Source organism: Rhincodon typus, chromosome 35, assembly GCF_021869965.1.
Source record: "Rhincodon typus isolate 14 chromosome 35, sRhiTyp1.1, whole genome shotgun sequence".
Taxonomy (NCBI): domain Eukaryota; kingdom Metazoa; phylum Chordata; class Chondrichthyes; order Orectolobiformes; family Rhincodontidae; genus Rhincodon; species Rhincodon typus.
In genome coordinates this window covers 7291636-7316963 of record NC_063366.1, presented here as the reverse complement: position 1 = coordinate 7316963, position 25328 = coordinate 7291636, and the positions used below count along the sequence as shown (strand labels likewise).

Here is a 25328-nt window from a genome sequence, read left to right as displayed (position 1 = left end):
AAAGCTGTAGAATCTGACTAGGTCTGGTAATGTCTATGAAGACAGAAACCAGTTTAATGTTCCGGTTTTGATATAACTCTTCTTCAGAAATCCAAGCTTTAACCGTGACGTCTCAGATTTTAAGCATCTGCAATATTGTGCATTTATCTGAGACTTTATTTACCTCAGAGTCAGCATGAAGAGGTCGAAGAAAGTGAAGCATATTCTACCACACTCTGGACATGTGTCTTGTAGATAGTGAACTGTCATTAGTACACAGAAAATGAATTAGTAAGTGAAGATTTGCAACCATCTGTCCAGTTCATACAACCAACTGAATGTAAGATCTGACAGAAGTTTATGAAGGACTTAGCTGTGGGTTTGACGCGATGTTTGCCCTGGATCATTCTGCAGCTTTTCGCCATTTGTGGCAAAGATGCTGGTAATGCTGGAAATTTCGAAAAGGTTATTGTTTGTACTAGGATGTTAAATATGACAATGTTGAGAAAGACAATTTCCTACACTCGGGCACTTCTGTGTGCAGTGGTATCTGTGAGAGGGGAATTCGTTACGCGAGCGATTTTTTGGATCAATTTTAAACATCAAAGCTCCTGGAAACTGAACTTCCAGAGAAGGCTTAATAGCAATTGATCAATGTACAGAGATTCATTGAGGGAGTCAAAAATTTGGCAAGGAAAGTTTCGGTCAAATTAAAGTGTTACCATTTCAGGATTATCACCTGATATCTGAAGGATTGAGATTCAGGTGCTGTCCATTTCTGCTAGCATGTCAGGCCATCATATTTCTTCACTCTCTGCGAACAACATTTAATTTGCTGATGATAGCAAACTTTCAGTGGCAGGGTAAATTCATGTGGCCGGAATACACTTAGCATCCACACAGCATTTTGAGGGATTTGATAGGGATTTGCCTCATATGTAAAGGTGTGTGACTGAGTGCGTCGCTGCCCTGGAAACACAGAGCCGTCAATCAAAAATGCCCACAGTTGCTATATATTAAGTTCCTAGAAATTGCTGTAAATGCAAAATGTCCACACTAAACTATAAACAGAAATATCGAAACAAACGAAAGATGTAATTCCCGAAAATATCATGCCAAATGTTTAATGTTCTTCCCTCTGGTGGAGTATAAAGAGATTCACAAACGTGGTGACCAAGTCCCTTTCTGATTTCTGTGCATTTCTTAGATTATCACCACTCAGAATGTGCACCGATTTTTCTTCTTTGGTAACTGAAACATTTATCCTTTGCATTCATCCGCACATCCCGATCGTCTTCCGCTGATGACTCAGCTTCTCTTTCTGTCTCAGTGTCATGTGCATATGGAAACTTAAGGTGGTTTATATAACGCCTAACGTAGTTGCCCTGACAGTTGCGAATTCCATTGCAGCAGATTCTGAATGTATAAGTATTTCTCATTACTGTTGCGATGCATCCGAAAGGTTGCGTGTACGGCAGTTGTTAATAAAAGTGTTTGATTTCTTAATACGCATGTGTGTATCTGTGTAGTGTACGATTCCGGTTAGTGGTATTTGAAAAGTAAGAAAGAAGTAGGCAAAAAAAAAATGTTTCGGAATGAAGTCATATCTCGGTGGTTAGATTAAGTAAGATGTCATAAGTTAGTTATATGTAGCAAAATTAGGTACCCTGATTCAATAAGACACTTTATATAATTATTTTATTTTTATTGATAAAAAGATTGTCAGGTTAAAAGAAATTAAACACGCAAGCAAGCTCTTAATGCCGCTGATGTAGCATAGTGCCAGACACAGCTGTGGGGATGTCCAAGGCCGAGAGAGAGCACAGAACATGGAGGAGTGAAATAAGAGCAGAGACTTTCGACTCCCCTTGTTACCAAGAAAATGTGGGTAACAAGTCATCTGCATAAACCAGACTATTTTGGTATACGATTAGTACACTGTTTACATAATCTACAATGTATTGTTGCTCGCATAGTGACAGAGCCTTGCCTCGGATTACTCTCTGCAGTCATCCTCTCCCAATGATATATCAACTAACGATCGTTCACCTGCACCGAGAAGTCATGGAATTATTTGGTAAAATAATCAACATCAACAGTACTAATTTATCATTAGGGTGCACTTTTGTCGCTCACTGCTGGTCTCGTGTTAAGGATTCGACATTTCCAACGTCGTGGGATTGGTTCGACTCCCGGTCAGGGACTGTCTCTATTTCAGTTGCGAAGTTTCCCTGCTGCAATATGAAAGCGACCAGTTGTCAAAATGACAAAATAACACCCTTCTGCGCATTCGATCTTTTAGATGTGCCGCAAAGTGCTAAATTCTTGATCTTACTTGTAGGAAGTGGCAAAAAAAACAGTAACTTGGAAGTCTGTTTGTTCCGCACTCGCTGACACTAACACACTTCATAATTTGTAAATCATACAGGTCACATCGTAAAAATATCTATATGTAATATTTACACTCCCCTGAAGAAGTTTCCCAATTTCGGTCCCTAAATATCTGGAGTCCGATCTTTCTTATCTGGGAACAATGTTTCAATGCGGCGATTAGAATTCGTTTAGCGATAGCTTCGCGATGCAGTATTACTTGTCCAGTTTCTCGAAATCAAGCTTCGTTCTGCAGCATGTGTCTTTCATCACGTGTTTCCACTTCGAAACTTACTGAACCTAGCTCAGCTGGATAAGGGGGCTCAGGGGCAGCTCAACTAGTATCAGTATTGATTTCATTCTTACATTATCCATCAACAGAAGTTCAGATGCCGGAAGAGCGTAATTTAAATTGTTCAAAGCATCATTTTGTACTCACGACGTCAGCTCTGTTTTCTTTTCAATAGATACTAACACCCATTCCAACTTCCTAGGCATTATTTGTGTTTTCTTTATCCAGAAAGAGACCCCCGTTTCAGAATTGCTCGCCTTCAAGAGTACACCTGCACAGTAGCAACAAATTAAAACAAGCGAGGGTAATCGTGTCTCACAAATTGAATTTTTTGAGGTAGTAAATAAGAAGATTGATGATGCCAGAGTGGTTGACATTGATTGATGGCACTTTAGTAAAGCCTTTGACAAGGTTCCACATGGTAGAGTAATTAGTCAAGTTCGATCACATGGGATTAAGGATGAGCTTGCCAATTGGTTACAAAATTGGTTTAGAGGCAGGTGACAGAGTGGTGGTCGATGGTTGTTTTTCGGACTGAGAGCGTGTGACCAGCAATGTTTCACGAGGTTTGGTGCTGGGTTCATTTTTGTTTGTCATTTATATAAATGATCTCAACGAGAATATAGAAAGCACGTTTTTCATAAATCATGGAATCCCTACAGTGTGGTAACAGGCCGTTGGGCCCAACAAGTCCACACCCACCCCCAGAGCATCACCCTAATCTACACATCCCTCAGCACAATTTAAGCATAGCCAACCCACCTAGCCTGCACGTCTTTGGACTGTGGGAGAAAACCGGAGCAAACCTACACAGTTACGGGGAGAACGTGCAAACTCCACACAGACAATCGCCCGAGGCTGAGACTCGAACCCGGTTTGTTTCCTCTGTGAGGCAGCAGTGTCAAACACTGAAGCACCGTGCAAGTTTGCGGCTGACGAGAAGATTGGTTCTACAGTGGATAGTGAAGAAGGTCATCTAACATTACAAAGGGATCTTGATCACTGGGATCAATGAGCTGAAAAGTGGCAGATGGAATTTAAATTGGATAAACGCGAGTTATTGCAATTTGGTAAAACAAACAATGGCCACATAGAACATAGAACAGTACAGCACAGTACAGACCCTTCGGCCCATGATGTTGCGCCGAACTTTTACCCTAAACCTAAGGTCTATCTAACCTCCACCCCCTACCTTATACTATCATCCATATGGCTATGTAATAGCTACGTAAATGCCCCTAAGGAGGCCGACTCCACTACCCTCTCCGGCAATGCATTCCACGCCCCTACCACTCTCTGAGTAAAGAACCTACCTCTGCCGTCTCCCCTATATCTACCTCCACTCACTTTAAAACTATGTCCCCTCGTAATAGCTACTCCACCCTCGTCTCTGGCTGTCCACTCTAGCTATACCTCTGATCATTTTGTACACCTCTATCAAGTCACATTTCATCCTTCGTCGTTCTAAAGAGAAAAGCCCTCGCTCTCTGAACCTTAAAGGCAAGAATTATAAAATTCGAAGTAAAGTAGAACAGATACCTCTGTAACAAAACAGAAAATTGCTGGAAAAGCTCAACAGATCTAATAGCATCTGTGGAGAGAAATCGGAGTTATCGTTTCGGGTGCAGTGACCGTTCCTCAGAACTCACCAGCGATTTCTGTTTTTTGTTTCTGATTTAGAGCACCAACAGTTCTTTCGGGTATTATTTATTACAGAAACCTCGGTGTTCAGGTGCATAATTCTTCGAAGTTTGCATCTCATTTCGACAGGGTGGTGAAGAAGGTGTTCGGCATACTTAACTTCATTGCTTGGACCTTTCAGCATAGGAATTGGGACGTGTTATTGAGGTCGCGCAGGACGTTCGAGATGCCTCTTCTGGAGTACTGTGTTCAGTTATAAAGATAATGTTATTAAGCTGGAGAATGCTCAAAAGAGATTTGCCGGGGTGTTGCCGGGAGTGGAGAGTTTTGTTATAAGGATAAGTTAAATAGGTGGCGAGTGGAACGTAGGATGTTGAGAGGTGACTTTATCGAGATTCTTAAAGTAATGAAGGTGGATGGCAAGTGGGGTTTCGCTTGGGTGGGGCATTTCCAGACGACGGAGACATTTTAAAGTGAGAGGCAAAAGATTTTAAAATATATATGCATGGGGCAATTTTATTTTACACAGTTAGTGGTTCATGTGTAAAACGAATTTCCAGAGGAAGTGGTGGATGTGACTGATGTTAAACGTTTAGATAAGTACATGAATTAGAAAGGTTTGGAGGGATGTGGGCCAAGTCAGGCAGGTGGGACAAATTTAGTTTTAGATTATGGTCGGCCTGGACTGGTTGAACCGAAAAGTCTGTTTCCGTGCTATATGATTCTATGACGCTTAGTTACGATATTGCATGAGACTTAGGTCCATACATTTATAGAAGAAGTTTCCGGTAATTTATTTGAACCCAGTGAGCTGTGTAATTCGAACGATATGGACGTGGTACGTCAATTTTCGTTTATTTTGCAATGAACACACATATTTCGACAGGAGATCATGTTACTGATGGCAAGGTACTCGACTGCAATAGGGATGAATTAATAGTCAGAAGACTGGGCGGGGCTAATGAATCTTTTACATCTTGCCAAGTCCAAAAGAACAGAACGCTCCACGGCTCACTCCAAGACCTCAATTAATTTCCATCCGTATCAATGACTTGTTCTTTCCTTTTTCATTTTACCCACACCTCTCCATATTTTGCACGCCACAATTAAGTCATCTTAACGCCGCCTCTATCTTCACAGCTGGAAATGTCAAGGTCTGGTAATATTTTATTTGGAAAATTGCATTAACAATCACTTTTGATTCATTATATCCTTCCTGTAACGTAGTGATCGACACTGTACACACAACTACATCAGTGGCATAACCAATTTCACGTTAAATTTTAGCATTATATCAATGCTTTTTTACTAAATTTGTCGCCGAAGGAAAGAAACCATCACATATGCCTCGTTTGCCAGCCTATCTGCCTGTCCTGTCACCTCCATGTTGTAGTGGACATGCACCCCTCTCTTTAACATGTCATTTGTGGTCGCTGTGCTTTTACCGACTCACAGCAAATTGGAAATCAAAAATATAGCAAAAGATCATCAGCAAGAAAGAGCACATAGATTTAGGGTGTTCCTGGACGGGTGGCGGGTGCGAAAGGGGTCGGCCAGGGCAGTCGGGTTTATGGATTTTGGGAAGGAGATGGAAACGGGCGGTGAGGGTTTGGGGAACGATGATGTTGGAGGCTGTGGGAGGAAGGTCACCTGAGGTGATGAAGTTATGGATGGTCTGGGAAATACTATGATTTTTCCTCCTGACATTACCCTTACTTCAATCCTATTGGCGTATGGTTCTTGTTTCTCTTACGGGAATATCCTTTCCTTATTTATGTTATCCAGCCCGCTCATCAGTTTATAGTCCTCGATCAAATTTCCTCGCATACAGTCCCAAGTTCTTCAGTCTATCAGAATAATTTCAGATTCTCATTCCTGGAACTATTCCTGTAAATCGCTTCTGCACTCTCTCCAATGCATACAGTTCATCTAATGTACACAGTGCTTACGTACTTAGTATGAATATTTATGATTTAGTGTTAAAATAAATACTTATAACGCAATCGCATGCAAAGTTACGGTCTAGATGCTGGACAATGGTTTCCGAATCAGCGGCCATTGCGGACACTATGAGTCGAAGGGTCTCTTGCCCTGCTGTCTAAATCTGTGACTCTATAACTCAATAACAAGTCGTGACCGCAGCGTCAGCTGTATGAGAATTCAGATTGTGAGGAAAACCTATCTGCTTAAAAGGTGAGCTTTGACGGCCTCTGCACAGATTATGTCATGCTTGCTATGTCCTGAGAGCTTTTCTTTTCATTAACGTTCATGGTTCACTGCTACTTCCGTTTCTTTTTGCGATGAGAATTTCATGTTGCTAAGCCCTAACCTTTCGGTAGCTGTGATGGTCGAGAGGTTAAGGCGTTGGACTCGAAATCTAATGGGATTTTCCCGCGCAGGTTCGAATCCTGCTCACAGCGAAGCAGGTACTTCGAGCGATTTTGTGATTCGGGTTGCCTTCAATTGGGTATTGATATCTTTCTCAACAAAAATCTACAGTAATTTCTTAGCTATTCCCCTAAATGATGGAAAAAAAATATTAACTTCAGCAGTTTTCCCAATATCTCCCTTCAGCGTTACAGGTAAGGAGGAGGTCTCCATAGACAGCAAGGAGCTGTTGTGAAATCTTTGGTAGCATCAATATATACACTTAAATAGATTGTCAGTACAAAGTTTTCTTTTCAAACTCATTCATGTGTAATGGTTAGCACTTTTCAGGACTTATAGCAGTCAACCTCCACTTAGCTCACCACATCTACAAGGCTGTTTTCTTTTTGTTGATAAGATGAAGAAATAATTCCGTACGTGAAATGACGAGGCACGGTGCTGAAAAGACTGGAAATTGATTAAACTGGAAATTACTGACTGTGCTCCAAGAACAGTGGGTGCAGAATTCTTAGAATAACGGTTCAATGCTTCCAGTAATTCTGTCTCCACTTGAGAAATTGAACTGACGAATCATATCTTGTGCCAGAAGTGTAAAATGTCCCTGCCATTCAAAGCTGATCAAGTAACCTGTCACAAACAAAAACAGAAATTGCTGGAAAATCTCAGTAGGTCTGGCAACAGCTGGGAGAGAAATCAATGTTAATGTTTCGGGTCGAGTGACCCTTCCGTCAGAACTGTTTTGTTTCTGATTTACTTCTTTGGGTTTTTAGTCAGCTAACCTGACAGATGGCTGCGACATATAAAAAAAAAATGACTGAGCAGCTCGGACGAGAAAAGTAAATAAACGTGATTGAAGGTATTAGATTGTGACAAGTACGTTCGAAAATAAGAAATATGAAACATTGCACTTGTTCAGAAGCCAGAATAGAAACAAGATCACATGAATAACGGAATGATGAAGGTAAAATCAGAGAATGTTAACAGCAGAGAAGGAGGCCGAGGAAATGAAGAAATGATAGATGGGGAGCTTTATTAAAACAGAAGGTGTAGAACCGAGAGTTCAGAGATAGTAAGAACACCACACCGTGTTATCTCTGACCTGTGCTCCTCCAGCTCCACACAGTGTTATCTCTGACCCGTCCTCTTCCAGCTCCACACTGTGTTGTCTCTGTCACTTCCCTGCTCTCCTGATGCTGCCTGGCCTGCTGTGCTCCTCCAGCCCCACACTGTGTTATCTACAACAGAGAGTTCAACGTGTATACCACTAACCTGTGTTTGTGTACCACCAGCTGCCAATTATTCACCTTGGCTCTCTGAATGACTTGTTTAAAGATTGTCCCACTTCGACGAAAGACCTTTGATATCAATTCTAAATATTTTTAAATCAGCTTGTTCGGGGATGCTGCGACACACCTATGGACCGGATGAGACTTAAACATGAGCTTCACGCTCAGAGAATGGAACATTACTAGTGCACCAGAAGATGCCTACCGTAGGCATCAAATCTGTCCTGACAAAAGTCTCTCAATTTAAACACTTCCCGTCTGAAGAAACAGCCAGAGTATCATTAAACGATTAACCCAAGAATGTGGCACGTTGACATTTGTTATCGAGTGAATCATTTTATTCTTGCTCAAAATCCTTGAAAGCTAATTCGTTCTGACCTAGATTATTGGCCAGCATGAAAAGCCTTGCATTGTGCACTGCTTGGCTGATAGAAAAAAAAGGAATTTCCGGGTATCCCAACTCAAGCAGAAGCGGAGTATGTCTGCACAAAGATATTACTGAACGCATGTAATGTTTTCTGAGAGTCAAAAGGTACTGGGAGTCCTGGACACACTTATTTGGAAAAAACGATCACATTCCACTTCCATAGACAAAACGCTCTTGCAAACTTTATCATAACCTGCACTTCATGTCCTTCCGTGCTGCAAATTGCTGTCATACCTCGGTCATTTTTTTAATTAATCTCACCGTTTTTACTAAACCGAAATCAGATAAAATCAACGCACCCTATTCTATGACAAAGAGCGAAAGAAGAAATACAAGCCGTAACCAAACTGGAATTGCTTGAGAATATTAACAGGCTTGGCAGCGTCTGTAGAGAGAATGCACAGTTAACGTTTCGAGTTGAAATTGTTGCAAGGGCAAAGCTGAAACGCTTGTCTCTGACTTTGGAAAATGTTATTGACATACTTAGAACCCTTACAGTGCGGAAGCAGGCCGTTCGTCCATTCGAGTCCACACCGACCCACCGGAAAGCATCCCAACCAGCACCTTCCCCCGTCCTTGTAATTTGCATGGCTAACCCACTTACCTGGACACTTTGGGCAATTAAGTATGGCCAATCCACTTAATCCGAACACCTTTGGACTGTGGAGGAAACGAGAGCGCCCGACGTAAACCCACGCAGACGTGGGCAGAACATATAGAATCCACACAGACAGTCGCCCCATATTGGAATTAAACCCAGATCCCTGCTGCGGTTAAAAGCAGTCGTAACTACTGAGCCTCCATACCAGCCTTCATGTCAAGACTAAAAGGAAAATAATTCCCCTAAATCCCCCAAGTTGCCGAATTATGCAGATCAGCATCTGTGGAGAGAGAAACAAAGCTTATATTTCAGTTCCCAACCTGTTATGTAGACTTAGGTAATGTTAGAAATACAGTAAGGGTAAAGCGGATGAAACCGGGAAAACTTTGAAGAAGAAAGTGCACGGCGATGCTTTGATGAAGTTTAAGAATGCTGAAATCGGAAATGAATTATGGCGAATAGGCGTTTAAGAAGTACTCAGAATTATTGAAGCATACGGGGATGCCATTCAAAACATTTTCTTTTTGCTGGGTCTCGGTTCAGAGAGACATTTCAATAAACAAGCATGGAGCTAATGGTAGTTCAACGCAAATCTCGGAAGGAGGAACATTCCCAGAATACGAGAAGGGCCTCGCGCCCAGATCTGTTAAGGACATAATAAAGTATATTTATTAGGTTTGACTAAGCACATCCCTCACATAATTACGTGAAGCAAGTATTTGCGGTTCCCAAATTCAGTGGCAGTGACTTGTTTTTCTTGTTTCTCTTCATCCTGTCCAACATTGGAACTGGTTATTTGCTTGTGAAAAGCTGCAACTCCTAACAAAACAGGAATCGGCGTGAAATAATGCTGACCCAGAGATATCCATGCTATTACTATTTATACTTTGACACTTTCCTCTCTCACTGCTTCATGCTGGCACTCCCAATTCTTCTTCCAAGTTTATCCTGTTGACTTTACCTGTTGACTTGATTCCAAGTTCGAAATCATGCTTTCTTCCTTATCCACCAGTTTCATGTAGACTTCCTGTTCAGATCTTCACTTTAATGTCGCTTTGACACTTTCTTCAGCCTTTCCAAGTTGCCACAACAGAAGGCTGTGACGCAAATTCACTTAATACATGCAACAAAGAGATTGATTTCATTTCCATATCAAAGGCATCAAATGCTACGGAGAGAAAGAGGAAATATGGCATTGAAATTGAGGATTACCCATGATCATGCTCACGGCAGAGCAGGTTCGAAGGGCCAAGCGGCCTATTCTGCTCCTAGTTTGTATATATATATGCTGATGCTCTTCAAGTAACTTAAAACTTATGAGTGATAAACTGGAGTAGGGACTCATCAACATAGGTAAAAAAAAAGAAACAAGGACTATGTTTTCTGACGATGATTGTAAGGGTATGAAAGCAGTTGAGAAAATCTGAAAATAGACCCTTGTGAAACGGCAGGGACAATTGTGCAGCAACAAGAGAGGCTATCATTCTCTGATGATTCTCTGGCTCCGATTTGTCAGGTAACTGAAAAAAATAAGTGAGCACAGTCTCGTACAACTGAAGGATAGTAGAACGTCGCTGCTGACAGAAACGCAGATTTCAGCCAGCTTGAAAAACCTGAAGAAGGGTACTCTACCTTCTTCATACTCAAAAAGTGCTGTTTGAGATCAAGACAGGTCAGGAACACAATCTCAGGGATTCAAACATGGAATTTCATAGATTGTGTGCATGGCTTTGAGGAATTACTTATTCAAGGAGAAACAGTGCTGAAGTTGGGAAGTTTGCAGGAATAGTAAGAGAAAAACATTACTTTTGGAAAGTAAGGTGATGACAAAAGCTTTAAATGACAAAGAGCACCAGCTAAAGAGAGATATCTGTTAATGCGACCAACACGAGAAGTTTTGTGGCCAGCATTTTCTTGAGAATAATATCAAGAGAACAGAGGAATTTGGTTGACTAGATGAGTTCACTGTCAAACACGGGAATGTGACAGCACTAGGTTCCAAATTTCTAATTAGTATTGTGATGCATCCTAGAGATTGTGGTGTGGCAGCTGTGAATAAATGAATGCGATTTCTCAATATACCCATATGCACTTGTGATGTGCACAAGTTTTGTTTTGTGATATTTGAAAAGGAGAAATAAATATGCAGAACAAAGAGCTTTCTCAATAAAGTCATATCGAAGTGATTAGATGAAGTTAGATATCATACAGATATGCCTAGGAAATTTATGGAGCCTGGTTAAGTAAGATATATTACAGGAGGCATTTACGATAGGTGCGTTTAAGAGCCGTTTAGCCAAGCATATGAATATGCAAGGAATAGAGGGAAATGGACCAAGGGCAGGCAGAAGTCATTATTTTTATTTAGCGTCGTGTTCGGCGCAATATCGTGGACCGAAGGGCCTGTTCCTGTGCTGTTAGGTTCTATGTTCAATGTTTTATTAATCTTTTCTTCTTATTCAAGAAAGGTTGTTAGACTACAAAGAATCAACATCCGCAAGCAAGCTCGAAATGCTGCAGATATAGCAGGTTAGCAGATACAACTGTGGTGACGTCGAAGACTGACAGAGCAGTACAGAAGTTAAGAGGAATTGAATAGGAGTATAGCCTTTAGATATCGCCTCTATTTTTGATATGTGGATAACAAGTTATTTGTCTGATTCAGACCGCTTCGGATTTCGAGTAATGTACCCTCTTTGGCACATGCAATGTATAAATATTTGATATTTCTAGTTGATTTTCAGAGCTATGCCAAGAAATTCTGGACTCCTCCTTCGCCAACTTTGGCACAATAATCAATCGTTAACTGTATCTGAGACTCCTGAAATTATTTCGGAAAATAATCTAGACCAAAGACAGTTATTCAGTTAGGAACAAAAACAAAGTTGCTGGAAAAGCTCAGCAGGTCTGGCAGCATCTGTGAAGGAGAAAACAGAGTTAAAGTTTCGGGTCCGGTGGCCCTTTCTCAGAACCCAGTTCTGAGGAAGGGTCATCGACCCGAAACGTTAACTCTGTTTTCTCCTTCACAGATGCTGCCAGACCTGCTGAGCTTTTCCAGCAACTTTGCTTTTGTTCCAGTTACTCAGTAGGTTCGACTGATGTGTTTCCCTGATGGTTTAATGATTAGTTCTTAGTCCTCACAGCATCACGGACCCGAGTTTGGTTCCCGCGATCGTCAGTGTGCAGTTATACATTCTCCCCAAGTCTGAGCAGGTTTCTTAGGAGAGCTCCGGTTTCCTCCCATAGTCGGAAGATGTGTAGGTTAGAGATAACAAGGTGTAGAGCTGGATGAACACAGCAGGCCAAGCAGGATCAGAGGAGCAGGAAGGCTGACATTTCGGGCCTACACCCTTCTTCAGAAATGGAGGGGAAGGGGGCTCTGAAATAAATAGAGAGCGGGGGGCGATGATGGAAGGTGGATAATGTAGCAGATAGGTGGAGAGAGGACGGACAGTTCAAGGAGGCGGGATGAGGTGAGTGTAGGTAGGGAGTTGGGATGGGGGTTGGTCAGTGAGGAGGGAGGGGTGGGTACGTGGGAGGGAAGACGGACAGGTCAAAAGGCGGGGATGGGGCTAGTAGAGGTGAGGTGAGTGTAGGTAGGAAGTGGGGCTGGGAGTTGGTCAGTGAGGTGGGATTGGAGTCTTCCGCACTTCCTGTCGTGAACAAATACTTCTTTGAGGAAGTGAAAAGGAGAAACTCAGCAGGTCTGCCAGCATATTGGAGAGAAGATAGAGTTAATATTTTGAGTCCAGTGACCCCTCTTTATCTGCTAATTGTGTCGTTTCGCTATCATAGTTTCTTTAAACACATCATAGTCCAAGGCGTATTTCGGTATTCAGCTCTTTTGAGACCCAAGATAAATCTTTACCTTTCCAACCCGCATTCAACAAGACCAATCTGTCCGATTCCGTCCTTTTCTGCCAGGAGCAGCATTTAATACGTCTTCCTTTCGCTTCTTTCGCGCATGTTCACGCATGAAATTACTTCCAAACAGTTTCAGTTTTGTTTACAGTTTGTCAGGCTCTGGAATCATAGAGTTGTCGAAATATCGGCACGGAAATAGACCTTCGTCCATGCCGAGCAAGTTTTCCAAACTAAACTATTCCCAATTGACTGCGTTTGGCTTGTATCACTCCAAACCTTTCCCATTCGTGTAACTATCCCAATGTCTTTTAAATGTGGTAACTGTATTTGCATATACAGTTCCTCTGGCAGTATATTCCACACACGAACCACCCTCTGTGTGAAAAAGTTGTCCCCTCGGGTCCCATCTAAATCTTTTTCCTCTCATCTTAAAAAAATATAGTACGTAGCTTTGAACTCACACCACATCCGCCCCCACCGCCGCCCACGCCCCCCCCCACCCCCACACTTAATCTCCCAGGGAAAAGACCTTGCTATTCACCTTGTCTATGCCCGTCATGATTTTATAAACCTCGATAAGGTCACCCCTCGACCTCCTACACTCCAGTGAAGGAAGTCCCAGCCTATCCTTCTAACTCAAAATCTCCAGCCTCGGCAACACCTTGGTAAATCTTTTCTGAACTCTCTGCAATTTAACTCGTGTCAAACTCTTGCTTTCCACACCTCGTAGCACTGCATATTATTTATATCAATAATAATCCAAAGTCGTCCAGAATTCTCCAACTGAACCTTCCCCCACCAAATTTCCAGGCAGTGCAATTCCAAACCTGACCGTGAAAAAACGCTTTCTTTTCTGATATCTTTTGCAAATCTCCTCCTTGTTCCCCTCTGGGAACAGCTTCTCCATATCTAAGCTGTTGTACCGGCCCATGACCTACTATTAACAAAATGGCCGCTTGGGGCTTTATACCTAACACAAAATGGCTGCAAAGATTTGACAGTTACATATAGCTGATGTTCACAATTAGACTTGTGGTCTCTACGTAGAGATATTGGATTAAATGAGATTCTCAATAGAAAGAAACATGAGTGAAGTTTATCAGTTTTCTGTAAACAGGCAGTTCGAGGCATATAAGCATTTTAATAAGGGGCATTTTTGAAAGAACCAGATTAGCCACAGTCCCATGCTTGTTATTTTGTAAAAAGTAGAATTATGATTCTACAGTATTCTGAACTGCTTAGGTGATTGTAGAGTTCGAAAGGGTTAGTTGTATTCCTTGAGCCAATGTTTGTAGGCAGTAAAGAAGCGCAATGCATTAGTAAGGAAGATAAAATAATAAATGTTGTAAACACGACGTCCAAAAATCCATGGGCACAGGAGGAGGACAGGCGAAGGTTGTAAAAAGAAACGTCACTACTAGGAGTTATAAACAATTGAACCTTTTGTGCAGATATAAATAGTTTGAACAAATCTTTATACCCACAGACCAAGGGAAGAGTGACAAAGACAGATTACAAAATATAGAGTGAAGGAGTGGTTATGTCCCACAGTTGCTTGTGGGATCTAAACAAGTTTCATGTTTTTGGCTTGGTAAAGTTGTAAAGTGGTTGAATTTAACTCGTATTAGCGGTATTCGGATCGATGCTTTTATTAAGAAAAGATCATTAGAAATGGAAAGTGTTCAGAGTAGAAACAGTAAAGATTTATTTAATAAACGAAACGTTAGCTTAAAATTCACTTGCAGGATGCAAGTAGCAGGGATCGTAAACTGCAGGAACATGTCAGAAGGACGGTTTGTTTGATCTCTCGGGCTGAAGTGAGAGAGGGGTTTTTCTCAATTCCTCAGCTGTGTCACAGTGTTGTATTAACCTTATACTAGAATTGATTTTTTAAAAAATTACAACAATTGGTAGAAATTAATATCCTTCCTAACCTATCATTGTAAAGTTTTATAGAATTTGGCAGAGTTCTTAGTGAAAAACAAGTATTTGGGTTATTGGAAAATAATGCAGTGCAACCTGGGAAGGAATAAAACTGTCAGAAGTATTGTAAGATCTCAGAGATAGATGATGGCCGTATCTGGTAGACATTATGAGATTAAGGGACGACCTAGGGCTGTCCGTAGAGTTGTCCATCATTGATTGCGGGTTAATTGGATTGGATGTGTAGATTAGGAGCGTGTGGCTAGCAATGACACCAATGTTGCATGTAATTATTGTAACTCGAAACTGAATGTTGTATTCACCTGGAGAACACAGAGTGTCATAGAACATAGAACAGTAGAGCACGGTACAGGCCCTTCGGCCCACGATGTTGTGTCGAACTTTTACCCTAATCCTAAGATCTAACTTCCACCCCTACCTTATACTATCATCCATATGCCTATCTAATAGCCGCTTAAATGCCCCTCATGAGGCCGACTCCACTACCGTCTCCGGCAATGCAGTCCACGCCCCTACCACTCTGAGTAAAGAACCTCCCTCTGACGTCTCCCCTATATCTACCTCCACTTACTTTACCATCATCGACCTCCGATGTGAGCTGCGTTCAAAGTGCCAATTGGGCCCCACGTGAAAGCCAGATTCGGAGCGGTCTTGGGCCTCTCCTGCAAATGTGGCAAAAGATCTCTGAATAAAGATCGCTTACACTGCTGAACACAGAACTCAAAGTTCTTTTTCGATATTTCTACCTATACCACAAGCTATCCAGTCTACTTATGATTTTGAAAACGTCGATCAAATCTCCTCTCAGTCTTCTTCGCTCCAAAAGAAACAGTGCCAAGTTCTTCATTCGATCGTCATTACTTGAGGTTCTCAATCCAAGAATGATTGTTACAAATCGCTTCTGCACTCTCTCCAATACAGAGACATCTTTTCTCAAATGTAGCGCCAGTAGCTAGGTAACTAATATGGACATTTACCATTCAGTATTTTTAGATGAATACTCAAAATCCAACGGTTACGGATCGTGTGTTGGACAGCTGCATCAGAACAGATAGTCGAGCCGACGGGCCACTTTCTGCGCGCTGTAAAATGGCTACCCAACTTCCCACAATGTCGGCTGTGTGAGAATTCAAGTTGTGATGAAAATCTATTGGTCTAAACGGTAAACATCGTCAGCTTCTGCATGAGCTATGTCGCTTTTGCTGTTGCCCGAAAGCTTTAGCATTCATCAACCTATCATGCAGGACACTCTCTTTCCAACGAAAATCTATAGTCTATAATCAAGACTTTTGGCGTCGCTGTGATGGCCGAGAGGTTAAGGCGTTGGACTTGAAATTCAATGGGGTTTTCCCTGCGTAGGTTCGATTCCTGCTCACAGCGGTGATAATATCTTCGTTAGTGATTTTTGTAAGTTTCCATCCTGCTCGCTTCAAATTCCCTTTGAATCGAAATTAATTCTGCATGTACCTCGGCCAACTGAACAGACAATGTCTTGTTCAGGAAATGGGAAAAAAGTCACTGTCACTGTCACTCAAAGCTCATCTGGCAGATATGTATGTTTTTTTAAAAAAGAAATAAACCAGCAAATGAACCAGCAACTGGGTGTTGGGCGACAGGAAAAGAAAAAAAATAGACATAATTGAAAGTAGTGGCCTGTTGGAATTTATTAAGATGTGAGTCCAAAGATGTGCAGGTTAAATAGATTGGCCATGCTAAATTGCCCGTAGTGTTCAGGGAGGTGTAGATTAGATGGGTTATAGGGGGATAGGTGTGGGTGGGATGCTCTGAGGTTCGGTGTGGACTTGTTGGGCCGAAGGGCCTGTTTCCACGCTGTAGGGATTCTATGAATCCTTGCATTTGTTTAGAAGTTAGAATAGAAAAGCAAAATTACACGAATACCCGGAATGATAGACATAGAATTTTTAAAAATGCTTGCAGCACAGGAGACCTTTTGGTTTGTCCCATCAATGCTGGCTCCCTGAAAGAGTAATGGGACAATGAAATGCTCAGAATACAAGTCTGGATATAATTTCAATGGCAGATAGATGAACAGTCGCTGCCCATAAATGAAGTGTAAAATGAAATACGATTGAATTTGCTTAGAAGAAGAAGAAGCAAATTTTGTTCTCTGCCTACAGTGTCACATTGTTCGGAACAACTGTCAGTTACCGAGACTGAACCTTGCTGAGATGCAGATGGGGAATCTTCTTACCGAGCTTTTTTTTTTAAACAGGAGGTGGAGCACAGAAAGAACAGGAACAAAAACAAAGTTGCAGTAAAAGCTCAACAGGCCTGGCAGTATCTGTGAAGGAAAAATCAGAGTTAACGTTTCAGGTCCAGTGACCCTTCCTCAGAACGGGACCCGAAACGTTCACTCTGTTTTTTCCTTCACAGATGCTGCCAGACCTGCAAAGCTTTTCCAGCAACTTTGTTTTTGTTCCTGATTTAAGCACCCGCAGTTCTTTCGGTTTTGACAGAGAACAGTGTGCGCAAACAGCTGCCAGTTGTTCATCTTGGCTCTCTGAATTACTTGTTCAAACGTTCTCTTAGGTTAATGAAAAACCTTAAGTATCAATTCTCAATATTTTCTAATCAGTGTGTTACGATTCAGCAATGGAGGAGGTGGGATTTGCATTTGGGTTCCAGGCTTAGAGATAGGGAAACATGTCACTGCAACCGAAGAGCCCTACCATAGGTTTCAAATCTACTTTAACAAAAATCACGCAGTTGGGACACTTCCTGACCGAAGAAACTGCCAGAGCAATGCTAACTGTCCGACACAAGAACGTGGCACGTTGACATTTGTTGCCCAGCAAATGATTTTATCCTTGCTCAACAACTTTGAACACTAATTCCTTCCGAACTGCACTATGCACTAATAACATGAGAAGTCTTGCTTTTGTGCACAGTTCTAATCTTAGTAAACAAATTAATTATGGTGAAATCAAAAGCAAATTCCAAGGCTTCCAACTCGGTCAGAAGGTGGGTATTTCCATTCAATACGAATATTAACACCATTAAATGAGTTTTGGCGCTAACAACTATTGTAATCAATTGAACTATTTAATTGGAATAAAGTCGCATTCCACTTCCATTGACGAAATGTTCTTGAACCATTGTCATAACGTGGCTTTATCTCCTTCCGCGCTGCAAAAGCTCTTATATATACCTCCTTGGTTGGTGTGTATTTATAATTTCGCCGCCTGGTTTCTCCTGCTTTTTAAATAGAAACTGGATAAAATTAACGCACACTATTTCTACTGCAAGGATTTGAAGAAGAACACTTTATATGTTGAACTTAAAAGGGCAAAACTGAAACCTTTCGCTCGAACTTTGGGAATATTTATTGAATTTAAGGCCCAAGATGAAAAGTCTTCTAAATCAAACAACCATAGATGCAGCACCATTTCCTCTAATTTGCAGCATTGTGGCGAAATGCGTCTGCGGAGAGAGAAACAAAGCTCATATTTCTGTTCACAGTTTGCTAGGAAGAACTTGATTAAACTAGAAATACGATTAGGTTAAAACGAATAAACGAGACATCAAGGAAAACTTAAAAAATAGCTCCGGCTGTGCTTTGATGAAAGTTAAGAATGATGAAATTGGAAAAAAACGTTCATGGCGTATGAATGTTTATGCAATAATAAGAATTGTTGCAGTGACGCAATTGAGCTCTTTTTAATGCTTTAGCCACTTCTCTGTATAGACATTTTAACATATGTCATTACACGCCCAAGCAGCAGTTGGGATTTGTGGCCATACGCGTAGGTAGGGACATTTTCAGCTACACTAGAAGAGCTGAAGTCAGCTCAACTCCGTTCTCTTCTCTTCCCTTCTCTTGTCTACTCTTTTCTTATCTCCCCTCAAATTCCTAATTTTCAGCTAAAAGGAATATATTTAAAATAAACCAGACATGTGTGCAGATGTGTTTATCCAAAACAAACATTCCTGTAGATTTATGTCATAAGTATGTGCAGCAGAGCTTTTAACACAAACCTTTTACATGCGTTTTGTTAGGAATTTTCTTCATGCGTTTTGGCAGGGTGAGTTTTAGGAACAGATTAAGAGCGCTAAACAAGAGGAAACTATATTTGGAAGCAGTTAAGCAGTCCTTTCACGCTCTTAACACCGTGAGTTTTGATGCCGTGATAAAAGCTTAGCCTAAAACTGTTGTACTCTGCACAGATGATGGTCCGTCTGCTGAGTCCTGGAACCTTTTCCGTTCAGCATGTCGGACTCCCGGAATGTGCGGACTTGCGGTCACCGAATGGCTATGAACTTGGACCAGAAATCCATTGGAGTGTTCCCGCTTAGGTTGGAATCCTACCCGCAACGAAGCATGTGTCACTTTTATGAAATTGCTGAAGCTCTTTCTTGGGTTTTGAATGGTTCCGAACCAATCTGGAGGCAACGTGTTCATTGTCTTCAAATTGTCATTAATGTCCGGCAAAAAGAGCCGTATCTGCTTCAAAGTTTACACCGTGTTGAGGGACTGGTGCTGTTTGGTGGCTCAAATGTGTGTAAGGACTTGTCCGTTTATTTTGTGTTTTTAAACGTTGTGGACTGGAACTGGAAAAGTTTGTTCTGGAAAAAAAAAGTTATTCTTGAAAATGTGGCTACAGTTTTGAAAGCAAGTAACCCAACACTCATGCCAGGCACCATATAAACTATTGTTTCAATAAGCCCTAATTGAATTTTGATTGGCAGAGAATTTGGAGCTAAGGGAGTGTTCAGAGGTAGCTTTTTTTAACAAGAAGAAGTAGCTTGGTCTATGGATTAGTGAATTCTTGCTGAATTACGCAGTAGCTCTGGCAGCTCCAAAGGCGAATTAAATGCATTTGAAAGCAGCTGAAAACGAGGGGGAAAATAAGAGTGTGGGAAACGCTGTAATAGGTTGGAAGTTAGTAGATTAAAATTTCACGAACACAGGGAATGATAAACACTGATTCGTAGAGCGGTTAAATCGAAGGAGGCCTTTTGATTTGTGCTATCAGTCTTGCTCCGTGAACGACGAATGAAGCAAAGGAAAAGTCTAGGGATAATATCATTGTCAAATTGATGACATTTCGCCAGCCATAAACCAAGTGAAAAAAAATGAAATTGTTTATGTCAAGGCTTAGTTGACGATGCCATAAATTGCCCTACTAAAAGACGGTGTTGTTTACACTGCACTTCAATGAAACACTTCAGGACGCCTAGGTCGGCGAGGTCAACATTGAGAGCCCGGAAATCAGCTTTGTTCTGTGGATTCGTTGGTGAATAATCGACTGGAGTTTACGAACTATTTTGATTTTCCTCAGTTTCATTTCCTTTCTGGTCAGAACAGTCGGACAGCTTGCCATAAATAGTTTTGAGCTTAGCGCAAATCTTAAAAAGCAAGGAAACTACGAACAAATCAAATTTAAACGGCAGGATTCCAGGATCGAAGAATGCATGTTCTTTCGACAAGATCATCAGTGAATGGAATGAACTGGTTCCAAAAGAACTAAATATAAGTGTCACCTGAATTCTGCGATTGGCAGAAAGATTCATCGGTTTCAATTGACAGAAGCTATTGAAGCATTATTCCTATTTGCGTTTCACCATCTGCGCTTTAAGTTTTCTTAGATTGCTCCATTTTGAGTGCCTGTGGGTTGATAAATACTTCGTGGTGTTTCCCTTTCTTGCTAAATATAAATCGGATAAAAATCAAAGCAAACTATTGAATTGAAAAGATACGAAGAGCAACCTGTGACTTGAGTTTAAGGAGATGAAATGGAAACAGCGAGAAGGGGATAGTTTATTGGATTTTTTAAATCAAAGGAAGGACTGTGGCGTTATGGACATTGGGAGACAGTAAATCTAAACAGAATTTTTGGTACATAGCAACAGGGCGAGTTGCAAAGAAACAAAGACTCAGAATTATTACAGCATTGACCTACTCCATTTAGCATGTTTTGTTTTTGTCAGTTATCTATACGAAAAATGAATCAACTTTAAAAATGAGATTTGTCTGCAGAAATTGTAAATAGTAGGTTGCCAAACGAATGGCATCTCCAAAAAAAAAAAGAAACTGCAATTAAAGGGAAATTACGCATTTTCTGCTCAGTCCACTCCTTGAAATTAAAGGCAAGATATGGTCAATTGGAAAAGCCGGTCCGTCACTTATTGTTCTGTTGGGTTGCGTGTTTCTTTTCTTAGATATCAGTAGAACAGTACTTTTTTGAATCAGCTACTATAAGATATAATCACTTCCTACATGAATGTGTTCATTGTGATTAAGTCTCCGTCACCTTTCTGCATGCTGACAACAGAGACGGATGAAAAAATGACATTCACCTTCGTTTGCGTAACGCCCGGGATATTGGTAAACTGTCTGCTCCGTGTTTTTTGCTTTCCACGCAAAACCATAATAAATTGAACTTAGGTGCTTATGTTATAAAAATTATACATCGGGAACGCTTCACTTTGCGAATTTGTTTAGTTGCTGGGTGAAGTTTAGGAAGACACTGGGAGCGTTAAGCCACGAAACAGCTGAGGAGTCATCTGAAAGAGTAGCGGGTTTCAGGCCGAACAGGGAATCTTGCAGATGAATAAACAGCGAGTTCTACACAAAACCACAGCTGCGGGTTTCTGTCAGAGGCAGTTGATAAAATGTGTCTGGAACATATAGGCTGAATTTAGTAGTTTAGCAAGAATAAAAAAATGACCCCACAATAACAGAGACAAAAGATAAAGTAAAGGGGGAACAAGATTGTATGTTATAAAACCTTAGAAGTTCAGACAAGTTGTTTGAGCTGTGAAAGTGATCGAGTTCTAATCTTATTAATGGAATTTGATTGGACGGTGTCTTATTAAGTAAAAGAGTTAGTGTAGAAATATTTAGAGTAGGGTCAGTAACTTCCATCTTTGAAGCAACCTTCTATTTAAAACACAATTGCAGACAGCGTGTGAAAAACAAAGCAGTTACAGTTGCAACTGCAAGATAGAGCAGCAGTGTTTAACTGATCTTCAAGTTCAGCTGGGGCAGAAGTTGCTCACAACTGAAGAATTCTAACATTAGGCGTAACAATATAACTTTTTGTACGAACTTTACATCAGAATTAATCTGATTAGTTTTATAGCAATTAGTAGGAATTACCATCTTAGGATAGCAAGGAATACAATGAATAAGACATTTCGAACAGTGCTTACAGATAAGCAAATCGGGCAAATGTCTGAAAAAGAGTATACTTGTTCACATTGGAATGTAAATTAATTAGACGCGTTGAAAGATCCCAAGGCCTGGTAATATTGATGTCTGGGAAACAGCCTGAGATCATGGGGAACCTAAGGCTGTCCATAGGAATGTCAATCACAGATCAGGTGTTTTACACAATTGGACTTATAGATTAGTGGAATGGATCGATGACATCAATGTTGCATGTAAACATTGCAACGCAAAATGTATGAAAATACAGTGTACAGCAGGGGAAGCTAGAGAATCGCTGACTTTTCCTCCGATTTGAGCCGTTATTAAGACGGCAACTGGTCCCCACGGAAAGGCCAGATTTGCTGAAGTGTCTGGTCTCTCCTACCCCTGCGGTAAAAGAGTTCGGAATAAGGTCAACTTGTGCCGCTGGACAGAGGACCAGAGATTCCTCTGCGATGCCTCTCCTACCAAGAGGCACCAAAAAAGCAATTGGTAGGTAAAATAAAGGTAAATTCAAAGGCATTTTATAAGTTTACTGGTTGCGCAAGGATATGTGAAGAAATAGTCCTCACTTAGTGCCTCAGTAGCAAACAATACTTGGAACTGGGAGGCGTCAGTAAGGTTCTATATTGGGATTCACTGTAGAACAAAATGATATAGGTCTAAAAAATGAAAACAAAGCTGCAATACGCTCGAATAATTGATAATTGGGAAAAGGGAGGTATTAACCATTTTAGCAGGATAAAAAAAGAATTGGATACGATCCAACTCCCAGTGAAATGCATCCATGCTCCTGTGGCAGAGAATTGAAGAGATTACAGTGGCCATAACATTAAGTTTCAAATCTTTCTTCAAGACAGGAGACCTGCCAGAAGGCTAGAATATAGTTAACTTGGCGCCACTACTCAAGAAAAATAATAGGCATGGATCAGGGAACTAAAGGCCAATGATGCTACAAGCAGTGATAGGGAAATTATAAGAAACAATCCCGATAGACGATCTTAATCTTCACTTAGAGAGGCATAAATTTCTTCAAGGATAGTCAACCCGGTTTTGTTTGGAGAAATCATGTCCGTCAGCTGTGATTTATTTTTCGCAAAGGAGACCAGGTGTGTGGACGAGAGTAGAACAGTGAGGGTAATCTATATTGACTTTAGAAAGGCTTTAATATGGTTTTTCATGAGATTAGTCAAGAAGGTAATAGCCCAGGGAATCCAGAGCAATTTCGTTAATTAGTCCTAAACTTGTTTTAGTGACTGAAATTTTATTTTACTGAGGTGATGATTTAAGGTTGTTTTTTTACTGGAAATCTTTGGTTAGTGGCTAGTTGCTGGGTCTACTGCTATTCACATTGTCTATTAATGATCCAGACATGAATGTTGGAGGTTTGATCAGGAAGTGTTCAGTAGCGAGGAGAAAAGTCTTAAATTACAAGATTACATAAATGAAAAGTTCAGATGGACAGTAGGACAATTGGAATTTAATCCTGAAAAGTTTACAAAGAAAGTGAAAGAGCACACAGTGAATGACAGGACGCTCGGAAGTACATAGTTTAAGTGCTTGGCATGTGGGTCTTTAGATAATTAAAGGCAACAGAGCAGTTTGGTAGAGATTGTTAAAAGACCTATAGGTTACTTGGCTTCTTTAGTGGAGGCAATGAGTACAAGAAGAGGTGATTTATAATGTGGCTGTTTAAGACTTTACTTAGGCCACAACTGGAGTACTGTGTGCAGTTCTGGTGGCCTAACTGTAGGAAGAGGATCATTTATTCAGTAAGGGTGCAGAGAAGATTCAATGCACTGTTGCCTGGGCTGAATTGTTTCAACTGTGTGGAGATACTAGATAGGCTAGGATTGCTTTCCTTTAAGCATAGAAGGCTGGAGTAAGTCCTACAGAGGCATTTGAATTTTACAAAAATATGAGGGGCTTAGGTAGACAGAAATGTGTTCCATAATAGACAGAACAATAAAAGGGCTGGTGGGGGGCGAGGGTGGCATAGATTTAAGGCAGTGATCAGCATATTTAGTGAGGCTTTAAGAAAGTAACATTTTCACCCAGAGGATGGTACGTATCTAAAGCTTGTGCCTGTAAAGGTGGGAACCTGCGCAACGTTTGAGAAGTGCATTGCGATCACTTGAAGCAACATAGTATAGGAGGTTCAAAAACAAAATTGCTGGAAAAGCCCAACAGGTCTGGCGGCATGTGTGAAAGAAAAATCTGGACACCACCCCAAGGCCTCCTACCCTCCCTCGACCTCTTCATCTCCAACTGCCGTTGAGACATCAATCGCCTCAACCTCGCCACCCCTCTCCCCCACAGAACGTGCAGACCTCCACTCCTCCGCTCCAATCCCATACTCACTATAAAATGCGCGGACAAGGGAGGCACAGTTGTAGTATGGCGCACTGATCTCCACATCGCCGAGGCCAGACGCCAACTCTCCGACACCTCTTCCGACTGCCTCCTTGATCATGACCCCACCACGACCACCAAAACATCATCTCCCAAACCATCCACAACCTCATTACTTCAGGTGACCTCCCACCCACAGCCTCCAACCTCATTGTTCCCCAAACCCACACCGCCCGTTTCTATCTCCTTCGCAAAATCCACAAACCTGACAGCCCTGGTCGACCCATTGTCTCTGCCTGCTCCTGCCCTACCGAACTTATCTCCACTTACCTCGACTCCATTTTCTCCCCCTTGGTCCAGGATCTCCCCACCAACGTCCGTGACACCACTCACACCCTCCATCTCCTCCAAAACTTCCGATTCCCTGGTCCTCAACACCTCACCTTTACCATGGACGTCCAGTCCCTATACACTTGCATTCCCCATTCAGATGGCCTAAAGGTCCTCCGCTTCTTCTTGTCCTGCAGGCCCGACTACTCCCCCTCCACTGATACCCTCATCCACTTAACTGAACTCATCCTCACCCTTAACAACTTCTCCTTCAATTCCTCCCACTTCCTACAGACAAAGGGGGTGGCCATGGGTACCCACATGGGCCCAAGCTATGCCTGCCTCTTTGTAGGAAACGTGGAACAATCCCTCTTCCGAAGCTATACTGGCCCTATCTCCCACCTCTTCCTCCGTTACTTCGATGACTGTATTGGTGCCGCCTCGTCCTCCCACGAGGAGCTCGAACACCTTCCACCCCAACCTTAAGTTCAACTGCACCATCTCCGATACCTCTCTCTCCTTCCTGGACCTCTCTGTTTCCATCTCTGGCAACCACCTCGATACCGAGATCCATTTCAAGCTTACAGACTCCCACAGCTTCCTAGAATACACCTTCTCTTACCCACCTTCCTGCAAAAATGCCACCCCTATTCCCAATTCCTTCGCCTCCACCGCATCTGCTC

The 25328-nt window shown here is 41.6% G+C and overlaps 2 non-coding genes across 2 annotated transcripts; both read left to right on the top strand.

Moving 5' to 3' along the window:
• Nucleotides 1–6620: 6620 nt before the first annotated feature.
• On the top strand, nucleotides 6621–6702 carry trnas-cga. The gene has a single exon. It is a non-coding gene; the product is annotated as a tRNA-Ser (tRNA).
• A 9387-nt stretch (nucleotides 6703–16089) lies between these two features.
• trnas-uga lies at nucleotides 16090–16172 on the top strand. The gene has a single exon. It is a non-coding gene; the product is annotated as a tRNA-Ser (tRNA).
• Nucleotides 16173–25328: the final 9156 nt, after the last annotated feature.